This window comes from Mobula hypostoma, chromosome 1 (assembly GCF_963921235.1).
Source record: "Mobula hypostoma chromosome 1, sMobHyp1.1, whole genome shotgun sequence".
In the NCBI taxonomy this organism is placed as follows: domain Eukaryota; kingdom Metazoa; phylum Chordata; class Chondrichthyes; order Myliobatiformes; family Myliobatidae; genus Mobula; species Mobula hypostoma.
Window position 1 is genome coordinate 26,610,308 of NC_086097.1, and position 20,429 is coordinate 26,630,736.

The 20,429-nt window shown below is 40.8% G+C and overlaps 1 protein-coding gene across 7 annotated transcripts in view; it reads right to left on the bottom strand.

Annotated features, from left to right (window-relative positions):
* Positions 1-20,429, bottom strand: part of foxn3 (forkhead box N3) — a 408,734-nt gene that overhangs the window by 356,825 nt on the left and 31,480 nt on the right. The window lies entirely within an intron of this gene.

Sequence of the window (20,429 nt, forward strand, 5' to 3'; positions counted from 1 at the left end):
GATTACAAGGGTGAGGCTGCTCAAAAAGCTGAAAGACCCAAGGTACACATCACCTGAACCAGATGAACTGCATCCTAGGATTCTGAAAGAGGTAGCCCTAGAGATTGTGGAGGCATTAGTAATGATCTTTCAAAAATCACTGGACGCTAGCATGGTGCCAGAAGACTGGAAGATTACAAATGTTAATCCACTCTTTAAGAAAGGAGGAAGGCAACAGAGAGGAAATTACAGGCCAGTTAGCCTGACCTCAGTGGTTGGGAAGATGTTAAGAGTCAATTGTTAAGGAAGAGATTATGGGGTACTTGATGATACAGAACAAGCTAGGACAAAGTCAGTATGGTTTTTTAAGGGATAATCTTGCCTGACAAATTTGCTGGAATTCTTTAACGAGAATACATGTAGGATAGATAAAGGGGATGCAGTGGATGTGGTATATTTGGATTTTCAGAAGTTCTTTGACAAGGTACCACACGTGAGGCTGCTTACCAAGTTAAGAGCCCATGGTATTACAGGAAAGTTACTGACATGGTTAGAGCATTGGCTGATTGGTAGGAGGCAACAAGTGGGAATAAAAGGATCCTTTTCTAGTTGGTTGCCAGTGACTAGTGGTGTTCCACAGGGGTCGGTGTTGGGACCACTTCTTTTTATGCTGTAAATAAATGATTTAGATGTTGCAGTAGATGGCTTTGTTGCCAAGTTTGTAGACTGTACGAAGACTGGTGGACGGGCAGGTAGTGCTGAGGAAACAGATAGGATGCAGAAGGACTTGGACAGATTGGGAGAATAAGCAAGAAAATGGCAAATTAAATCCAATGTTGGAAAATGCATGGTCATGCGCTTTGGTAGTAGAAATAAATGTGCGGACTATTTTCAATACAGGGAGAAAATCCAAAAATCTGAGATGCAAAGGGACTTGGGAGTCCTTGTGCAGAATACCCTAAAGAATAACTTGCAGGTTGAGTCAGTGGTAAGGAAGGCAAAAGCAATGTTAGCATTCATTTTAAGAGTGTAGAATACAAGAGCAGGTATGTGATACTGAGGCTTTATAAGGCACTGGTGAGGCCTCACCTTAAGTATTGTGAACAGTTTTGGGCCCCTCATCGAAGAAAAGACATGCTGGCACTGGAGAAGGTCCAGAGGAGGTTCCCAAGAGGAATGAAAGGGTTATCATATGAGGAACTTTTGATGGCTCTGACTCTGTACTCACTGGAATTCAGATGGATTCGGGGGGTGGGGGGGGGAATCTCATTGAAACCTTTCAAATGTTGAAATGCCAAGACAGAGCAGATGTGGAAAGGATGTTTCCCATGGTGGAGGAGTCTTGGACAAGAGAGCACAGCCTCAGGATGGAGGGACGTCCATTTAAAACAGAAATGCGAAGAAATTTCTTTAGCCAGAGGGTGGTGAATTTGTGGAATTTGTTATCACAGGTACCAGGTCATTGGGCATATTTAAGGCAGAGACTGAAAGGTTCTTGACTGGACATGGCATCAAAGGTTACTGGGAGAAGGCCAGAGAGTGGGGCTGTGGAGGGGAAAAAAGGATCAGCCATGATCGAATGGTGGAGCAATGTCAATTGGCCAAATGGCCTAATTCTGCTCCTATATCTTATGGTCTTATTGTCCACTCAAAGTGGAAAAGAATTCTGCGTGGTACGGAGAACCTCAAGGTTATATGTTGTGAGCATACTAAAGTCCTTCATGTTAGCGGCTCTCTTAAACAACCTTCATGCTCAGACCAACTGCCAGAGAGAAGTGGATCTGTGGAATTCATTGCCACAGATGCTTATGTGGAGGCCAAATCATTCGACATATTTAACATGGAGGTCGGTAGGTTGTTAATTAGTCAGGATGCCAAAGGTCGAGGGGAGAAGGCAGAAGAATGGTGTTGAGAGTGATAATAAATCAGCCACAATGGAATAGTAGAGCAGACTCGATGCTTCGAATGGCCTAATTTTGCACCTATGTCTTATGACCCATCTGTCATTCCTACTTGGCCTCATCAGCCTCCTCAGAACACACTAAACTAGAGCAGGAACAAGTCATTCTCAATACCAAGGGACTGCCAAAAGAAAAAAAAATCAATCAGAGTCAGAAATTTTGGATACTGATAACCAGAGAAGTCATGATCTTAAAGCCACCTCTGTCAAAATCTGCAATATAGATCACTGGGTCCTTGGGATTTATTGACTTTGTCTCACCAATGTATCTGTTACCTTTTTTAAAACTAGCTTCCTTCAATTCTTCATTTTAAATTCTTAGATCTCTTATATTTTTACAAGTTTTCTGACTTCTTCTTCCCTGATGTATTTGGTTAACTTCTCTGTCAATTCCTATGGCTATTATAAATACTCCCATCTCTGTCCTTTTCTTTTTATAAGTGTTTTTCTGTAGAACAACACTCCATAAATTGCCTACCATTATAAATTAAAATCACGAGGTTACTATAATAAATTCAAACCATTAAGCTAAATTAAACAAATAAACAGTTAAAATTAAATCAGCCCTTTACTGAAGTGCATTCTCTGCACTCAGATGGTACTTCACAGTACTAACTCAGAGTCCACAGGAAAAAAGGAGAGGAATGAGACATCAAAAGGCTTCCTCCTTTGCATAATAACTCCAGGCTTCCAAGATGAGTGTAATACTTCATGTTGGGCAGTATTAATAAAATTCCATCCAATTGTCAAAGTTGATAATTCACTGCACGTTTTTGTTCAGGTTAAGAACCTAAGACTCGCAAAATCAAACTCTGCACATTGGGATATTTTGGTGGTTTACATCTACATATTGTGGTCTTAATGATATAGAGAAGATGGAGCCAAGTTCATGATTAGAGCACCATTGACTCCTGCTATTAACTACTCCATTCATTCTGAGAGTACCAAGTAGGTTCCCGCTCAAGTCAATAATACTACAAACATATACTAGGGACGATCCCATCACCTCCCTCTGGTGCCCCTCCTCCTTTCCTTTCTCCAATAATCCACTCTCCTCTCCTATCAGATTCCCTCTTCAATCCTTTATCTCTTCATGTCCCAACATCTCACTTCATTCCCACCACTTTACACTCAGTGGACACTTTATTAAATAAATGTGTACAATTGCTTGTTAATGCAAATATCTAATCAGCCAACCATGTGACAGAAACTCAATGCAGAAAACCATGCAGAAAACCATGCAGATGTGGTCAAGAGGTTCAGTTATTCAGACCAAACATCAGAATGGGGAAGAAAATCAGATCTAAGTGACTGACTGCAGAATGACAGTAGATACCGGACAGGGTAGTTTGAGTATCTCAGAGCTGCTGATCTAATGTGATTTTCATGCACAACAGTCTCTAAAATTTACAGAGAATGGTGCAAAAAACAAAAATATCCAGTGACTGGCAGTTCTGTGGGTGGAAATACCTTGTTAATGAGAGAGGTCAGAGGAGAACGACTAGACTGGTTCAAGATGACAAGCGAGAGTAACTCAAATTCCACACATTACTACAGTAGTGTGCAGAAGAGCATGCGCAACGTGTCGAGGCTTGAGGTGGATGGTCGACAGCAGAAGACCACAAACATACACTATTAGGTACAGGAAGTATCTTAATCAAGTGGCCACTGAGTGTAGATGATTATTCAAACCAGAACACAGCACAAAACCATGGGAATACAAATATCAACATAATCCAAAGCAGTGAAGAAAAAAATCCAAATGCCTCAGGAAATAAAGTACTGGAAATACTTAGACCGGTTGAAATGGGTTAAGATGTTGATCAATGACCTTCATGAAAACCGGGAAAATCAAACAAACCTTCAAAATCATATTCAACATAAAATTTGAGAGAAACTTCATTAGCTCAGATTTTAGCTGAGTTGAAATGGGTTTTTTTTAAATAAGGGTCCAAACTAAAAACTAATACTTGATCTCCAGCTCTGTGACTCACTGAAAAAAAAATCTTTTAACTCTCTTTCAAATTGGTTCTCTATGTACATTTCACATTTTCTTTGTACTTTACATCAACCAGTTTATTACATATTCAGCAAAGTAAGCTTTCATGCTTCCTCCTTATTAAAAAGAGGAAGGTGTTCTTTCTTAATGCAGAGTACTTGACTTTGCCATGATGCAGTTAAGAGTTTTGAAAGGCACCATTAAGATTTTTCAATGCTGTGATTGGTGAGATAACAGCATAGCAGTTAGTGTAACGCTTTACAGCACTGGCTGTAATATTCCACCGTTGTCTGTAAGGAGTCTGTACATTCTCTACATGATTGTGTGGGTTTCCTCAGGGTGCTCTGGTTTCCTCTCACATTCCAAAGATGCACGGTTTAGGGTCAGTGAGTTGTGAGCATGCTATGCTGGCACAGAAGCATGGTGAGATGCCCAGTACAATCCTCGCTGATTTGATTTGATGCTCAGAATGAACTTCACAGTACGTTTTGATGTAACACTCACAACATGCTGGAGGAACTCAGCAGGTCGGACAGCATCCGTGGAAACGATCAGTCAACGTTTCAGGCCAGAACCCTTCGTCAGGACTGAAGAGGGAAGGGGCAGAGCCCCTAAAAAGAAGGTGGGGGGAGGGTGGAAAGGAGAAGGCCGGTAGGTGCCAGGTGAAAAACCAGGAAGGGGAAAGATCAAGGGGTGGGGGGAGGGGAAGCAGGGAGGGGATAGGCAGGAAAGGTGAAGAAGGAATAGGGGAAAGCACAATGGGTGGTAGAAGGAGGCGGAACCATGAGGGAGGTAGTAGGCAGCTGGGGGAGGGGGCAGAGTGAAACTGGGATAGGGGAAGGGAGGGGGAGGGAATTACCAGAAGTTGGAGAATTCAATATTCATACCAAGGGGCTGGAGACTACTCAGACGGTATATGAGGTGAGACTCGACGCAGATTGGGGGGGCCGCTTCATCGAGCACCTCCACTCCGTCTGCCACAACAGACAGGATCTCGCAGTTGCCACCCACTTCAACTGTGCTTCCCATTCCCATTCGGATATGTCCATACCTGGACTCCTCTACTGCCATGATGAGGCTAAACTCAGGTTGGAAGAGCAACACCTCATATACCCTCTGGGTAGTCTCCAGCCCCTTGGTATGAACACTGAATTCTCCAACTTCCAGTAATTCCCTCCCCCTCCCTTCCCCTATCCCAGTTTCACTCGGCCCCCTCCCCCAGCTGCCCACTACCTCCCTCATGGTTTCGCCTCCTTCTACTATCCATTGCGCTTTCCCCTATTTCTTCCTCACCTTTCCTGCCTATCCCCTCCCCCACCCCTTTACCTTTCCCCTTCCTGGTTTTTCACCTGGAACCTACCAGCTCTCTCCTTCCCACTCTCCCCCCACCTTCTTTATAGGGCCTCTGCCCCTTCCCTCTTCAGTCCTGATGAAGGGTTCCGGCCCGAAACATTGACTGATCGTTTCCACGGATGCTGCCCGACCTGCTGAGTTCCTCCAGCATGTTGTGAGTGTTGCTTTGACCCCAGCATCTGCAGAGTATTTTGTGTTTCTGTTTTGATGTATACGTGACAAATAAAGCTCACCTTTAACCAAAAGACTGGGGAAAGGGGCATTCTTCATTCTTCACGCATTCTTCACACATGTCTTTAATGCATCTGTAGCTCAGTGGAATACTGTGCTGAGTAGGTGACAATGATGAGTGGATATTATGAAGATCATAAAACCAAGCTTTCTCTACTCTGAATTGATTTTTAGTCCAGGATTCACCATCAACTATCTTTTTCTGTCTCGCAATTGAAACTCAAAGATATCAATTGAGTCCAGCAATGTGAGTACTGCGGATTCGCTCCACGCTCGAAGTCCAGCGATGTGGACATGGGGACAAAGGTCATCCAGAGACTAGACTTCTGCCCTGCACTGGATGGTCAGTGACATGGACGGGTGACAAAGGATATCCATGGATGTCAGGCTGTCCCAGGTCAGTGGATCCCAATATCAGATGTCTGTGAGTGCAGGAGGCTCAAGGCCCAGTCAGTCGATGCACCCAGAGTTCGAGGTCCTGCCATCTGCTAGTCTGGGGTTGGATTGCAATGATCAAAGCCCAAAGGTTGATTGGAAGTCAGGAGACTTGTCCTGGAGTTGGGGGACTGTCTGTGTGTGCGGGTGGGAGGAAAGGGGAGTGTTTTGTTGTTGGTTCTTTTCTGTTTTATTGTGATACGTGTTGTGTTGTTCTGCTGCGCATTGTTGACATGCTATGTTGATGCTGAAGTGTGTAACGATACTTGCAGGCTACTTTCAACACATCCCTTGATTGATTCTTTATGCAAACAACACATTTTAACATGTACACTTGATAAATAAGTCTGAATCTGAATCTTTAAATAATATTCCTGGGAGGTACAAAGTTCAAGAAACTTGGGACTTTTTTCTTACATTGTAGGTGCGTCATGCAGACGCATACAATCTTCAGAAATCCTCTACTGAATTACGTTTCTTAAAATAAACCTACTGCAGATTGGTTTCTCAGCTCTCCGATAAAACCTTGGCAAAAGTACAATGTCAACATACACAATCATTGCACATGGTTTCTAAATCCAACCTACAGAAAGATCAGGATTAATTCACATTTGAATTAGGTTCCTTAATATACTAAATATCTAACACAATACTTCCACTGCACCTTTTTTTTTACAAAATGTAGAAAGTACTGATAGTTTTACTAGACATAAAATCAAAGTATAGCCAAACCTTGAGAGCAACAAATAAATTCAGCAGAACCGGCTATAGTTCAGTTGGCACCACAGTAGCATTGCAGTTAGTGCGACACTATTACAGCTCGGGGCATAGGAATTCAGAGTTGAGAGTTCAATCCCAGTGTCCTCCGTTAGGAGTCTATACATCCTCCCCTGGGAATACAAGGATTTTCTCCAGGTGCTCGAGTTTCTTCCCACAATCCAGAGACATACTGGATGGATTAATTGGTCATTGTAAATTGTCCCATGATTAGGTTAGGGCTAAATTAGGGTTATCAGGGGTTGCTGGGCAGCGCAGTTCAAAGGGCTGAAAGGTCCTGTCCTGCATTGTATTTCTAAAGAAACTAGATAAGTATTCCAAAATTCTGAGACGCCAACATGAAGCAGCAATAAACAACATAATAAGATTAAACGAACAGACAGGCTACCCATTTGGGAATATATTATCTATAGTTTAATAGGTTTCCTCGTCAAAGGTGATTAAGCAAGGGAATGCTTGTGAAAACAAAGAAGATCAAAATCGATTAAAATTAGAAGGGGCAGCACGGAGGCATAGTGGTTAGCATAAACCTTTACTGCACCAACGATTGGAAGATCAGGGTTCAATTCCACTCCTGTCTGTAAGGAGTTTGTATGTTTTCCCCGTGACCACATGGGGTTCCTCGTACTCTGGTTTCCTCCCACATTCCAAAGACGTGTGTTTGGGTTAGAAAGTTGTGAGCATGCTATACCGGCACTGGAAGTGTGGCGATACTTGTGGATATACCTCAGCACATCCCTCGACTGTGTTGGTCGTTGAGGCTAACTACGCATTTCACTGTATATTTTGATGTACGTGTGACAAATAAAGCTAATCTTCATTTAATGGGATGAAAATCCACAGAGATGATGCAAATATATGTAATTTAGTAAATACAGAATTATAGAACAGCAAGGCATTATAGGGCACACCACAATGCCTAAAATAATCCAATAACCTGAAGTCATGTACAAGAATTTATAAGACATAGGAAAAGAATTAGGCTACTTGGCCCATCAGGTCTGCTCTACCATTCAATCCTGGCCAATTTATTTGGCCTCTCAAGACCATTCTCCTGATCTCTCCTTGTAACCTTGGACACCCTTAACTACACCCAATGACTCTACAGCTGTGTGTGGCAATGAGTTGCACAGATTCATCACCCTCTGGTTAAAGAAATTCCCCCTCATCCCTGTTACAGACCTAGAGAGAGCACAGTGGAGATTCACGAGGATGTTCCCTGGAATAAAAGTATTTCAGTTATGAGGAGAAACTGGACAGGCTGGAGAATGAAGCAGCAGTAGGGAGGGGTGATCTGAGTGAGGAAACAAAATTGTGAGGGATAAAGTTACAATGCAGATCATAATATATTTTTCCACATAACAGATGTTAAGAACTAGAGTGCATAGCTCTAAGGTAAAGGAAAAGAAGTTTGCAGAGCGTATGAGGGAAGTTTTTCACCCATAAGGTGCTTGCAACCAACTGCCTGAGGGGGTGATAGAAGCATTTCAGATACACCTGGACGAACAGTTGAACTGACAAGGCATTGAAGACTACAGGCCAAGAAAATGAGATTAGCATAGACAGATATTCAAGTTCAAACTTTACTATCATTCAGTTATACCTGAATATCCATGAATACAGCTAAATGAGACAGTGTTCCTCTGAGGCCAAGGGGCAAAACATAATACCGACAGCACAAGGCACATAGAGCACATACAAGATAGCAGGTAAACATACAGTCACACAAAAAAATATATAGCCCGAGTCCAAGTGACATGTCCTGCAAATCGACTGTGCAGATGTGTTATCGACAGGAACAAGCAATTCTCAGCAGTCCACAAATGAACATACGCACAAAATCCAGCTTGTCATTCCACAGATCGAACATTGGAGGGCAGCACCTACAGAAAGTGCCAGCCCCCAACCCAGCATGGACGCCGAGCTACTCCGCCTTTAGCGCCTCCTCTTCTGGACTGCTGCTACAGACTAGCTCACAGCTTGAGTTGGAAGCCATGCAGCTCCCCTGCCGTCTGTCAAGCCAATAAACAAGGGAAACAGACTTGTTGATCAATTCCAACAGGGTCTTGCAATCGCAAGAGAAAATCCAGGACAATCACTTGCAGTTAAGACTGCACACCGCCTTCGTGCACCAGCTCCAATGCCTTCCTGTAGCAGGCAGTAATACAGTCCACACAAAATCCTGTTCCCCTAGCTCCTCCACCAACGAACAGCTTGCTGATGGAGTAGACCTGCAATACCTAAAGTTCTCAATGTCCAGCACAGTCCTGTGATTGTACAAAAGATGTTTGATGAAGACCTTTGGTTGGCCCCTAAGAGGCCGCTGCATCCAAACACACCACCATCTTACCAAAAAGTAAGGTCAACATTAGACCAAAAGACCTGGTTCTATCCTATAGTACTCTGTGAGTACTCACCTACTGTGCTAACTAACACCTGACACGTGGAGAAATTGCACAAGTTTAGCTTGAAAATACAGTATAAAGTTGTTTTCATCTGTTAAATCATACCTAGCTTGTACTGACCCTTCACAATTGTTGTGATTTTGCTCACTTGATTAAGCAGTCCATTAGATGTGGTATCAAATTAAGGCCTTTGCCCTTGCTGCCTGCTGAAGCGGATGTGAGAGGGCCCAAAGCACCTTACCTTTGGCAATGGTTTTCCCTCAAGTAAAGGAATAAATTAACATGAAGATCACAGAACAGTACAACACAGGAACAAGCCCTTTGGTCTATGATACCTAGGCATGATGGTAGGGGCCTTCCACAATTGTTGCGATTTTGCTCACACAATTAAATAGACCTTTGGAAGAGAATACAAATTAAGGCCCTTGCCCTTTCTGCCTGCTGAAGTGGATATGAAAGAATCTGAAGTACGATACCTTTGGTAATGGTCTCCCTTAAGCAATAGAATAAATGAACAAAGTTTTAACACAGAACATGGAACACAGAGCATTACAGCAAAGGAACAGGCGCTTTGCCCACATTGCCTGGGGAGGTGGTACAGATACATTAGGCACATTTAAGGAAGTCTTAGATAGGCACTTGGCCTTAACATCCTTCATATAATGAGGCAACCAGAAATGTATGCAATACTCCAAATGTGGCCTAACTATAGATTTATAAAGCTGAAATGTAACTTCCAAGTCTTTAACTCAATTCCTGAACTAATGAAGGCAGACATGGCATATGCCTTCTTCACCATCCTATCAACCCATGTAGCCACTTTCAGGAAGCTATTGACTTAGACCCCCAGATCCCTCTGCACATCAACACTGTTAAAGGTCTTCCTTTTATTTTTGATCTCCCAAACTGCAACACTTCACATTTGGCCGGGTTAAACTCTATCTGCCATTTCTCTGCCCATATCTGCAACTCATCCAAACCCCTTAGAAACATATAAAGTGATGAAAGGGACAGATAAGATAGAGGCAGGAAAGTTGTTTCCACTGGTAGGTGAGACTAGAACTAGGGGACATAGCCTCAAGATTCGGGGAAGTAGATTTAAGACAGAGATGAGGAGGAACTGCTATTCCCAGAGTGGTGAATCTGTGGAATTCTCTGCCCAATGAAGCAGTGGAGGCTACCTCAGTAAATATATTTAAGACAAGATTGGATAAAATTTTGCATAGTAGAGATGAATCCATGACCAGATCAGCAATGATCTTATCGAATGGCAATGCAGGCTCGACGAGCCAGATGGCCTATTCCTGCTCCTATTTCTTATGTTCTAATGTCCTACTGTATCCTTTGCCAGTCTTCTACACTATCCACACCACCACCAATCTTCTACCAAACTTATTAACTCACACAACCAAATCTTCTGGATAAGCCTTCCATAACGGACATTGTCAAATGCCTTACTAAAATCCATGCAGACAACATCCACAGATCTACTTTCACCTGTCACCTTTGTCACCTCTTCAAAAAATACAATCAAGTTAGTAAGACACAACTTTTCCCCACACAAAGCCATGATGACTTTCCCTAATTAGGCTTAATTTTCCAAATGCTCATAAATCCCCTGTAAGAATTTTCTCCAGTAACTTCTCACTGACATTTGTTTCCCACACATTTATCCAACTTAGTCACTTGTTTGCAAAATTTTGTTGAGTGAAAATATAAAATAGTGGCACACCAATTAATATTCTCTCAATATCCCTCATAATAGCCTTTGCATCTTATTGTCTACCTGCACTGCACTTTCTCTATAACTGTAATCCTATATACTGCATTCTGTTATTGTTGTTTTTTGTACCTCTTTGACTTGCTTATGTGTGGAATAACCTGTCTGGATGGCATCCAAACGAAAGCTTTTCATTCTATTCAATACACGTGACAATAACAAACTAATTACCAAATAGCCTGGATGCATTTTGGGACATCCTGAAAACATGGAAGATACCACGTAGACTTCACCAGAATAAGAGTTCTATTATTACCCTGGAATATATAATCAATGACACTAAAAGGAGTGTACAGACCTTGTAAAGACAATTTGCTGAATGAGGTAGCTGAAAAGCTGCAATGAATCCTGAGGCCGGAGACTTCCATGTATAAATCTGATGATTTGGGAAAGACCAGGTGACCTGCCCACAAAAAGACTGAAAAAAAATTGACAGACAGCAAGGCCATGCCACAAGCTTGGCTGGCTGTCAAAAAAAAAAGAATATTTCTCTAAGTTTTTAATTTCAAAACATTCAAAATGCATCTGAAAAATGTGAATTAGGAATGTTAAATAAATTAGAAGTCAAAACAAATTTACTTATAGGTAATTAAAGCACCTTAGAGAAACTAAAATTAAAAGCATCTTGTTCTTGAGCAATCCCTCAAGTTCAAGAATTACTTGCCTCTATTCCAGTTCTGAGATGGTTAATATTGCCGATGTATAAACTGTAGTCTCTTCCCCAGATGAATAAGTACTGACCAATAAGGTGGTAAAGCTGTGCATTCCTACTGCCATTTTCGGTGAGTTTCTGTGTACTTGATGCATGGACTCTAGGTTCAGGGATCCATTCTGAATGCTCAACTCTAACCCGTACATCTTTGGAATATGGGAGGAAAACAAAGCACCCAAAGGAAATGCACACGGTCACAGGGCGAACGTACAGACAGCAGCAAAATTGAACTCGGGTCGCTGACTCCATAAAGCATTATGCTCATCATTATACTACTGTGCCATCCCCAAACAGGAACAAAGAAAGTACCAAAAGTAAGTGATTCTAGGGCACTACAACTCTACAACTGATAAGACTGGCAGATTTCAATTATCTCAAAATCAACTAAGATAACGTTAGTTAGGAATAAACATCTGGAACATATTCAAGAGAATCTTCTTGATCAGTAAATATTATTGCCCAACAACAGAGGAGGAAGTAATGTACACAAACTGATGGAGGAACTCAAGAGATTAGGTAGCATCTATGGAGGAGAATAAACAGTCAACATTTCGGTCCAAGGCACTTCGTCAGCAAATTAGAAGGAAGTAATACAAATGATTCCAAAGAACAAAGTGAAGGACCAAGGGTCAGTGGAAGCACACATAGGCAATGATCATCAGAGCTAAGCTTTTGACAAATAAGTCAAAACTTATCAGACAGAGGATGAACAATTTCAACAGGAAGAGAAGTAATCAGTCCAGAACAAGTATAACTGAATATTGACAAATGATAAAATGGGTGACCTTCAGCTGAGAAGAGGGTTCATCAACCGTTAACATTCATTCTTTTCTCTTCCCATAAATGTTGTTTGACCAGTTAAGTATATCAAACATACCCTGATTTTATTTCAGATTTCCAGCCTCCACAATTTTTTTGCTTTTCCATTTTAGTTGCGGGCTAAATTCAGTTCCATAAGGTGAAAAACCAAGAGAACAAAAACAGAGCTTCCTGGATCAAAAAATGAGACAGAAGAAGGTGACAAGACAAAAATAAAACACTGCATGACGCATATCAGGTGAATAATTCCAGCGAGAATACCAGGCTGTATATAGTACATCAATAAGGAAGGTGAAAAGGAAAATAGGCTGAAGAATGGAAGAACGTGAGACAAGAATCACAATCAACAATTCAAGAATCTTCTACAGACATGTAAAGAGCAGGTGAGAAATAGGAGGTACAAAGAGCTCATCAATGAATAAAAGCTGTGAAATATATTATAGGACTTCATCAACAAAAATCATTAAGAGACTACTATATCTTATAGCAGTATTACGCTATTCAGCCCATCAAGTCTGCTTCACCATTCTATCGTGGTTGATTTATTTACACCCTCAACCCCATTCTCCTACCTTATTCCCATAATATTTGATGCCCTTACTAGTCAAGAACATATCAACCTCCACTTTAAATACACCCCGAGACTTGGCCTCCACAGCCATCTGTAGCAATGAATTCTACAGATTCCCCACCTTCTGGCTAAAGAGTGGCTGGAATCTGGAGCACCATGATGACCATCACAAGTCAATTATTTAGATGAACATTTGAAAAGTCCTAACATAAGCTACCAGTCAAGAACTGGGAAATGGAATTAGCACACACACAGTCAGTCAAAGGGCCTACTTACATGTTGTATGACTCAATGACAATGGCATAAAGGATAAAAAATGATATAGATTAAATGGCATGGTTCTAAAAAGTATGTAAGGAACAGGAAGTACTTGGGCATAGTATAGCTCCATATGTCTCTCAAAATGGCAGAACATGTTGAGAAAATGATTAGTAGAGCATACGGGTTCCTGGAACACACATGTGATAGGAGTGTTAAGATTAGCTTCTTTTTGTCTAACGTACAGCAAAACATACATCATAATATACATCGAAACATTAAAATGCACTGTTTTTGTTAATGAACATCACAATGTAAGAATACCCTAGGGACAGCCCCCAGAAGTCACCATGCTTTTGGCACGAACATAGCATGCCCACAACTCACTAACCATAACTCTTGCATCTTTGGAATATGGGAGGGGACCCACAAGGTCACGGGGAGAACGTACAAACTCCTTACAGGCAGCAAGAATTGAACCTGGATTGATGATCACTGGTAACTGCTACACTACCATGCTGCCCATGAAAGCAGGGAGGTATAGTATCGGTATAGCAGTTAACTTGGCTGACCAACAAGTGGTCTGTGGTAATGATCAGAAACACAAATTCAAATCCTACCATTGCAGCAGTAGAAATTTTACTTAATTAGAAAACTGGAATTCAAAAAAAATAGTCTTTGCAACAATAACCATAAAAGAACCAGATTGTCCACCTAGTTCACTAATGCCCTTTGGGAAGAAAATGACACTTCTACCAAGTTTGGGCAATACAGATCAAAGTTCAAAGTAAATTTATTATCAAAGCATGTATATGTCACCGTACACTACATTGAGATTCATTTTCTTGCAGGTATACACAGTAGAATAAAGAAATACATTAGAATCAATGAAAAACTACACACGAAGACTGACAAACGACCAATGTGCAAAAGACAAACTGTGCAAATACTAAAAAATAAATACGAAGCAAATAAATAACACTCTGAATATGAGTTGTAGAGTCCTTGAACCTGCGTCCATAGACTGTGGAATCAGTTGAGTGCTGAAGTGAATGAAGTTCTCCATGCTGGTTCAGGAACCTGACCTAGTGACTCGTCAGACCTTTGGATTAGTAAGTAGTCAGTTGTACCAATATGTACAAACAGAGAAAGAATAAAACAAGTAGACCATTTGCTATTGAGTGAACACTAAATTCAAACAAAGCCAAGCCAATCCTAGCCAAGTTGACCTTGCAAAGTCCTCCCCACAAATTTAGAGAACTATCCCACGGACTAATCAAGCTACAACCTGGGAAGAACCACACTCACAGAAGAATCTCTCACATATAATGCGCGCTCCATAACAATGATATGGTAAGCTGAACTACTGGAGTGCCACGTGGGTGGCTATAAATACGGATATGTACTGACTATAATGGAAACGTATGTAAAGGATGAAAAGTTATTGAATGGTTTATTGTATATATTTATTTTTGAATAAAGTATATTTTGAAATTTAAAAAAATAATCCTTAAGTACTTTCTGTCCGATCGGGAAGCTAGACCCATCACAAGTGATACAATGGAGTACTGGCTCGTGTGATTAGTCCTGGAATTCTTTCACATCCACATTCTTCTGTGTGAACACCACTTGGAAGAAGCATCAAAAGTAGCACTGTAGTCTGGGTGAGTGACTTCAATGTCAACTGCTAGGAGTAGCTTGGTAGTGTTATCACTGACTGAATTGGCCAAGACCTGAAGAACATTGCCTCCAGAGTGGGCATGTGATAAAGTAAAGCAACACAACGAGAGACCGACCTAACACTGTCCCTACAAATCCCCCCAAACAATGCACCAGTCCACAAAAGCATTGGTAGGAGTGGAGTCATTCCAATAGTCCCTGTGAGTCAGAATTCCATCCTCAACCTGAGGACATCCTCCATTCTCATAATCAGAATCAAATTCATTGTCACTGGCATATATTATGACATCTGTTATTCTGCAACACATGAAAATTTATTATAAGTTTATTATACAAATAGATAGAGCAAGAAGAAAGCAAAATAGTGAGGCAGTGTTCATGGACAGTTCAGAAATCTGACGGTAGAGGGGAAGAAGCTGTTCATAAAATGTTGACTGTGTGTCTTCAAGTTTATGTACCTCTTCCTGATGGCAGTAATCAGAAGAGGGCATGCCCTGGATGGAGGGTCTCCTTAATGATGGATGCTATCTTCCTTAGCAATTGCCATTTCAAAGGCTGGGGAGGGTTGTGCCTCAGACTATTACTTAATGGTGCAATATATTCATCATTCTACAGTTCGAACAATCCAGGGGGTCGACATGGGTTTCAAAGAGAAGTGTGGAAGAGCTTACCAGGAGCAGCATTAGGCCAGGTGTCAGCCTAGTGAAGCTGCAACACAGTATTACACACATAGCAATAGACAAGCTAATCACAAAATCTGCAGTTCAAGCACATCTAATCATGAACAGTGGTAGACAATTAGAGATAGTCCAAGAAGGTGCCCACACTGAACTCAGGGAAGGGAGAATATATGAATGTTAATGACAGGGCTCAAAATGTCAGATGGATGAATCATCTCAGCATCTTTCTGCAATCCCCACCATCACAGAAATAAATCTTCAACAAATCCAGTTCACGCACTCAACATGCATCAGATTCAGATTAATTTATTTATCACACCTACCTCAAAACATACAGTGAAATGTGGCTTTTGTGTTAACAACCAACACAACCTAAAGATGAAATGGAAACATCTCTCAAGTGTCACCACACATTCCGGTACCAACATAGCATGGCCATAATGTTCAGCAGAACACTACTGGTGACAACAAGAATAGCAACACAACATAAAACAACAATACAACAGCAAAACAAGCTCTTTTCCCTAGATAAAACACCTAGATAACATTCAGGACTGGATGAAAAGTAATAATCATGCTACTAAAGTGCAAAATAATGACCATCTTCCACAAGGGAGTATCCTGCAACCTATGGCTGACTTTCAAAGATTAAAGATTAGAATAGCTTTATTTCTCACATTTAAATCAAAACATACAATGACATGTGTTATTTAAGTCAATGACCCAACACAGTCCGATGATGTGTTGGGGTCAGCCCGCCAAGTCTTGCCATGCATCCACTGCCAAAACAGCATGCCCTCAATTCACTAACCATTACTAACCCATATGTCTTTGGAATGCAGAGGAAACCAGAGTACCTGGAGGAAACCCATGCAGTCACAGGGAAAATGTACAAACTTCTTGCAGACCATAGCAATAACTGAACCCTGATCACTGGAAAAAGCAAGGAGAATGGGAAAGAAATTACCAGAAGTTTGAGAAATCGATGTTCATGCAATCAGGTTGGAGACTACCCAGATGAAATACGAGGTTTTATTCCTCCAACCAGAGTGTGGCCTTATCGTGGCAGCAGAGGAGACCATGGACCGACATGATGGAATAGAAATGGCGGGAGGAGAGAGAGCAGCGTGCCGTGTGTGCGCAGCCCTCCAGTGAAAAATGATATCATATCCATTAAATAGGGGCCGTGGACAATTCTGATTTGATGGAGACGGACGTGAAAGCACAGAGGAACATCTGGAGAAATTTCTGAAACGCCAGTTCGCTGCTGTTGTTACTGCACGGTCGGGAATCTTCCGGATGGAAGGCCTCAAAATCCCCGGCTTTGCCTGCTGTTGGTGACCGAGATTGGGGTCGAATCATTCGGACAGAGATGGCACTCAGTACTCGGTGTCGGAGAGCTGATCGGAGGCTCGAAGTTTTGGGATGTACTCAGTGTTGGACTGTGGTCAGGTATGGCAGGGAGAGTTTTTCTTCCTTCTCCCGTCTGCGTGAGATGTGGGACATTTGAGAGACTTTGAACTTTTTACTGTGCTCATGGACTTCTTCATCAAATTATGCTATTGTTGCACTGCTATAACTATATAATTATGTGGTTTCGTTAGTTCTTTCAGTCTTGGTCTGTCCTGTGTTTTGTGATATCACACCAGAGGTAATATTGTATCATTTCTTAATGCATGCATTACTAACTAACAATAAAAGAGGATTGCGTGTCTTCATAATCTTAAAAAAAAGTCGAACTGAAATGGGTGGCCACCAGGAAGATTGCAGGATTATGAAGTACAATTCAAAAATAATTACACTAACCTCATTTTTACTTTATACATGGGAAGATAGGAATGTGATTAAATATTCAGAAAGGAAAGACACTTTCAATGCTGAGACAGTTGATGGCCAACAAGGTAGGCAGATAGGTAATTTGCAACATGATGTATGGAACAGAAATTCTCAATACCAATGCACCTTCAGCACTTGGACCAGTCATGGGAGAGAGCTTCAAGAACATCTTTGAAACTTTTATTCTTCAGTTATGAACAGTTGGTCTGTTCCAAGAACCTAGTGTCAAGTATGCAAAACTACATAGTATGTCCAACAGCATGGATTGAATGTAGTTAAGACATCAATGTTAAAGAATATTGCTAGAGGTGGTGGTAGAGGCATTGAAGAAACACTTAGATAGGCACACAGATGATACAAAAACAGAGAGCTATGTAGGAGAGAAGGTTAAATTGATCTTTGAATAGGTTAAAGGTTTGCAACAACATCATGGGCCAAAGGACTTTGCTCTATGAATGTCATCTTGGGAGAGGATAATGATGTTAATTCACTTATCTTTCCATTGGGTTTGAATGATTTTGTTGTGATGAAGCCAATGAGCATAAAACATCTCACAAATGCCCATGGGGTGACAAGCAGATAACAAGTATAAGGAACTGTCGATTGATGGAACATTTTCAGCCAGGTTAACTGGGAATAGATCCCAAGTTTAACTTCAAAATAGCACCATGATGATATTTGAGAATGTCTAACACCGTACATGTAAGGTTGCAAGGATGTAATGCTGATTCTTTATAAAGACACTAATCAGACCACACATGGAATATTGTGAGCAGCTTTGGGCCTCTTCTAAGAAAGCTAGCATTAGAGAGGGTCCAGAGGAGGTTCCTGAGAATGCCCCCAGGAATAAAAGGATTAACATATGAGGAGCATTTGAAGGCTCTGGGCCTGTAGTCACGAGAGTTTAGAAGAATGAGGAAGGACCTCATTGAAAGTTACTGAATACTGAAAGGCCTGGATAGAGTGGCCGTGGAAAGGGTGCTTCCTATAGTAGGGGTGTCTAGGACCAGAGCTTACAATTTCAGAATACAAGGACACCCTTTTAGAACAGAGTTGAAGAGGAATTTCTTTAGCCAAATGGTGGTGAATCTGTGGAATTCATTGTCACAGACAGCTATTGAGGCCAGGTCACTGGGTACAGTATATTTAAAACAGAAGTTGACAGCTTCTTGGTAAGGGTGACAAAGGCCATGGGGAGAAGACAGGAAAATAGATTTGAGAGGGATAATAAATCAGCCATGATGGATTGGTGGAGCACACTCAATGGGTCAAATGGCCTAATTTTGCCCCTACTTCTTATGGTCTTGTGGCTTAGATCGGATCTCAGTTCAACATATCTGACATTGCAATGTACCGTAGCTATTGTATTGATCTGTCAAATCTCTGGAGGAACTTTCAGGCACAATCTGCTGACTCTAAAGCAAGAAAGTGACAGCTGACACAAGGATCAAGAAATATCATTTGGATCTGGTATCATAAAATATAAAACAATTTGTTTTATAAAGGCATGAAGTTAATTATACTTATCTACTGTGAAAAGTAATCACTCTACAATGTCATTTGATACATGCTTTCCCTAGGTGAATGATAAGAATTTAAGACGTGTGTAAATACCCATCTGACATAAATACTTTTCTGATCCATGTTTGAATGTTAGCCAGCATTCCTGATATTGTTCTTTGATCAAGTAACACTTGCCAGCTAAGTGACATGATCTGGAGGAATATTTAAAACCAAACACATCAGTCTAACCAAGCAATTAAAATGGTGTGGAAACAATAGATTCAGATTCAAATCAGACCTGATTCAGATTCAGATAGAGCAAAAAAAAAGTAGATAAAAATATGCTTTAAATACAAACGTAGTAGGAAATGAAAATATATGATGGACCAAACAATAGTTCAACATATTTGTACTCTAATTTTACAACAGATTTACTGCAAATGACCACACACTCAAAATTAGGTACTAAAGTGAATGACATAATACAAGCCAATGACCACTTCAAAATAAAAATCAAAAATTTAAGCATTGCAAGGTGAATTATGAAACTTCACTGTCCTTCCAGTCACTCAAGAACATCTCACATTTACAATCCATCATTTTAAGTTTTATATTTTTCTTTTCTTCTTCTAAGTTTACCATACAATGAAAGTTAGTAGTACACTGCCCTTTGCTGAGACTCAACAATTAAAGATTAGCGATCTAATTAGAGATTACCTGTCCTCCAGTTATTTTATTGAAATGTTTATTGTCACTTGATTGACTGAAGCAAAGTTGCAATTTGAGATAACACACTGAGTAAGCAATACCATGGGTATAAAGATGAGTCCTTAAGCTCTGCACCATTTCATACCACCCAGGACACGCTCCCTTCTCATTGCTACCATCAGGGAGGAAGTACAGAGCCTGAAGACCACAGTCAACAGCTTCTTTTCCTACACCATCAGATTTCTGAACAGACATTGAAACCAGGAACACCATATCACTATTTTTGCTCCCTTTTTACACTACTTAATTATTATATTTTGTAATTTATAGTATTTTTATGTATGGTATTTTACTGTTAACACAAAACAATAAATTTCACAGCATATGTCAGTAATGTTAAACCTGATTCTGATTCATATAAACATAGTTCTTGCTTTCAAGTAAGTATGTTTACAAACCATGAAATAAGAAGGAAGGCTAGTTTAAACCCATTGATATTCTTAACACTGCTTAATTAACTGTAAAGCACATTCATAAAAGTGTCACTTTTTGAAAAAGAACGTCCTGAATAGCTGAGGCCTATGATGAGGCATAAACTGCATACATAAACCACAAAGCATTTCTCAAGCAATTATTTCAACATATGGCTGCTGTGTGGACAACTGACTGAAGCAGTTTAGAACTGGAGGGTGCACTTAAATGCTTTCCCACTCACATAAAACAATGTGCAAACTACTATGCCC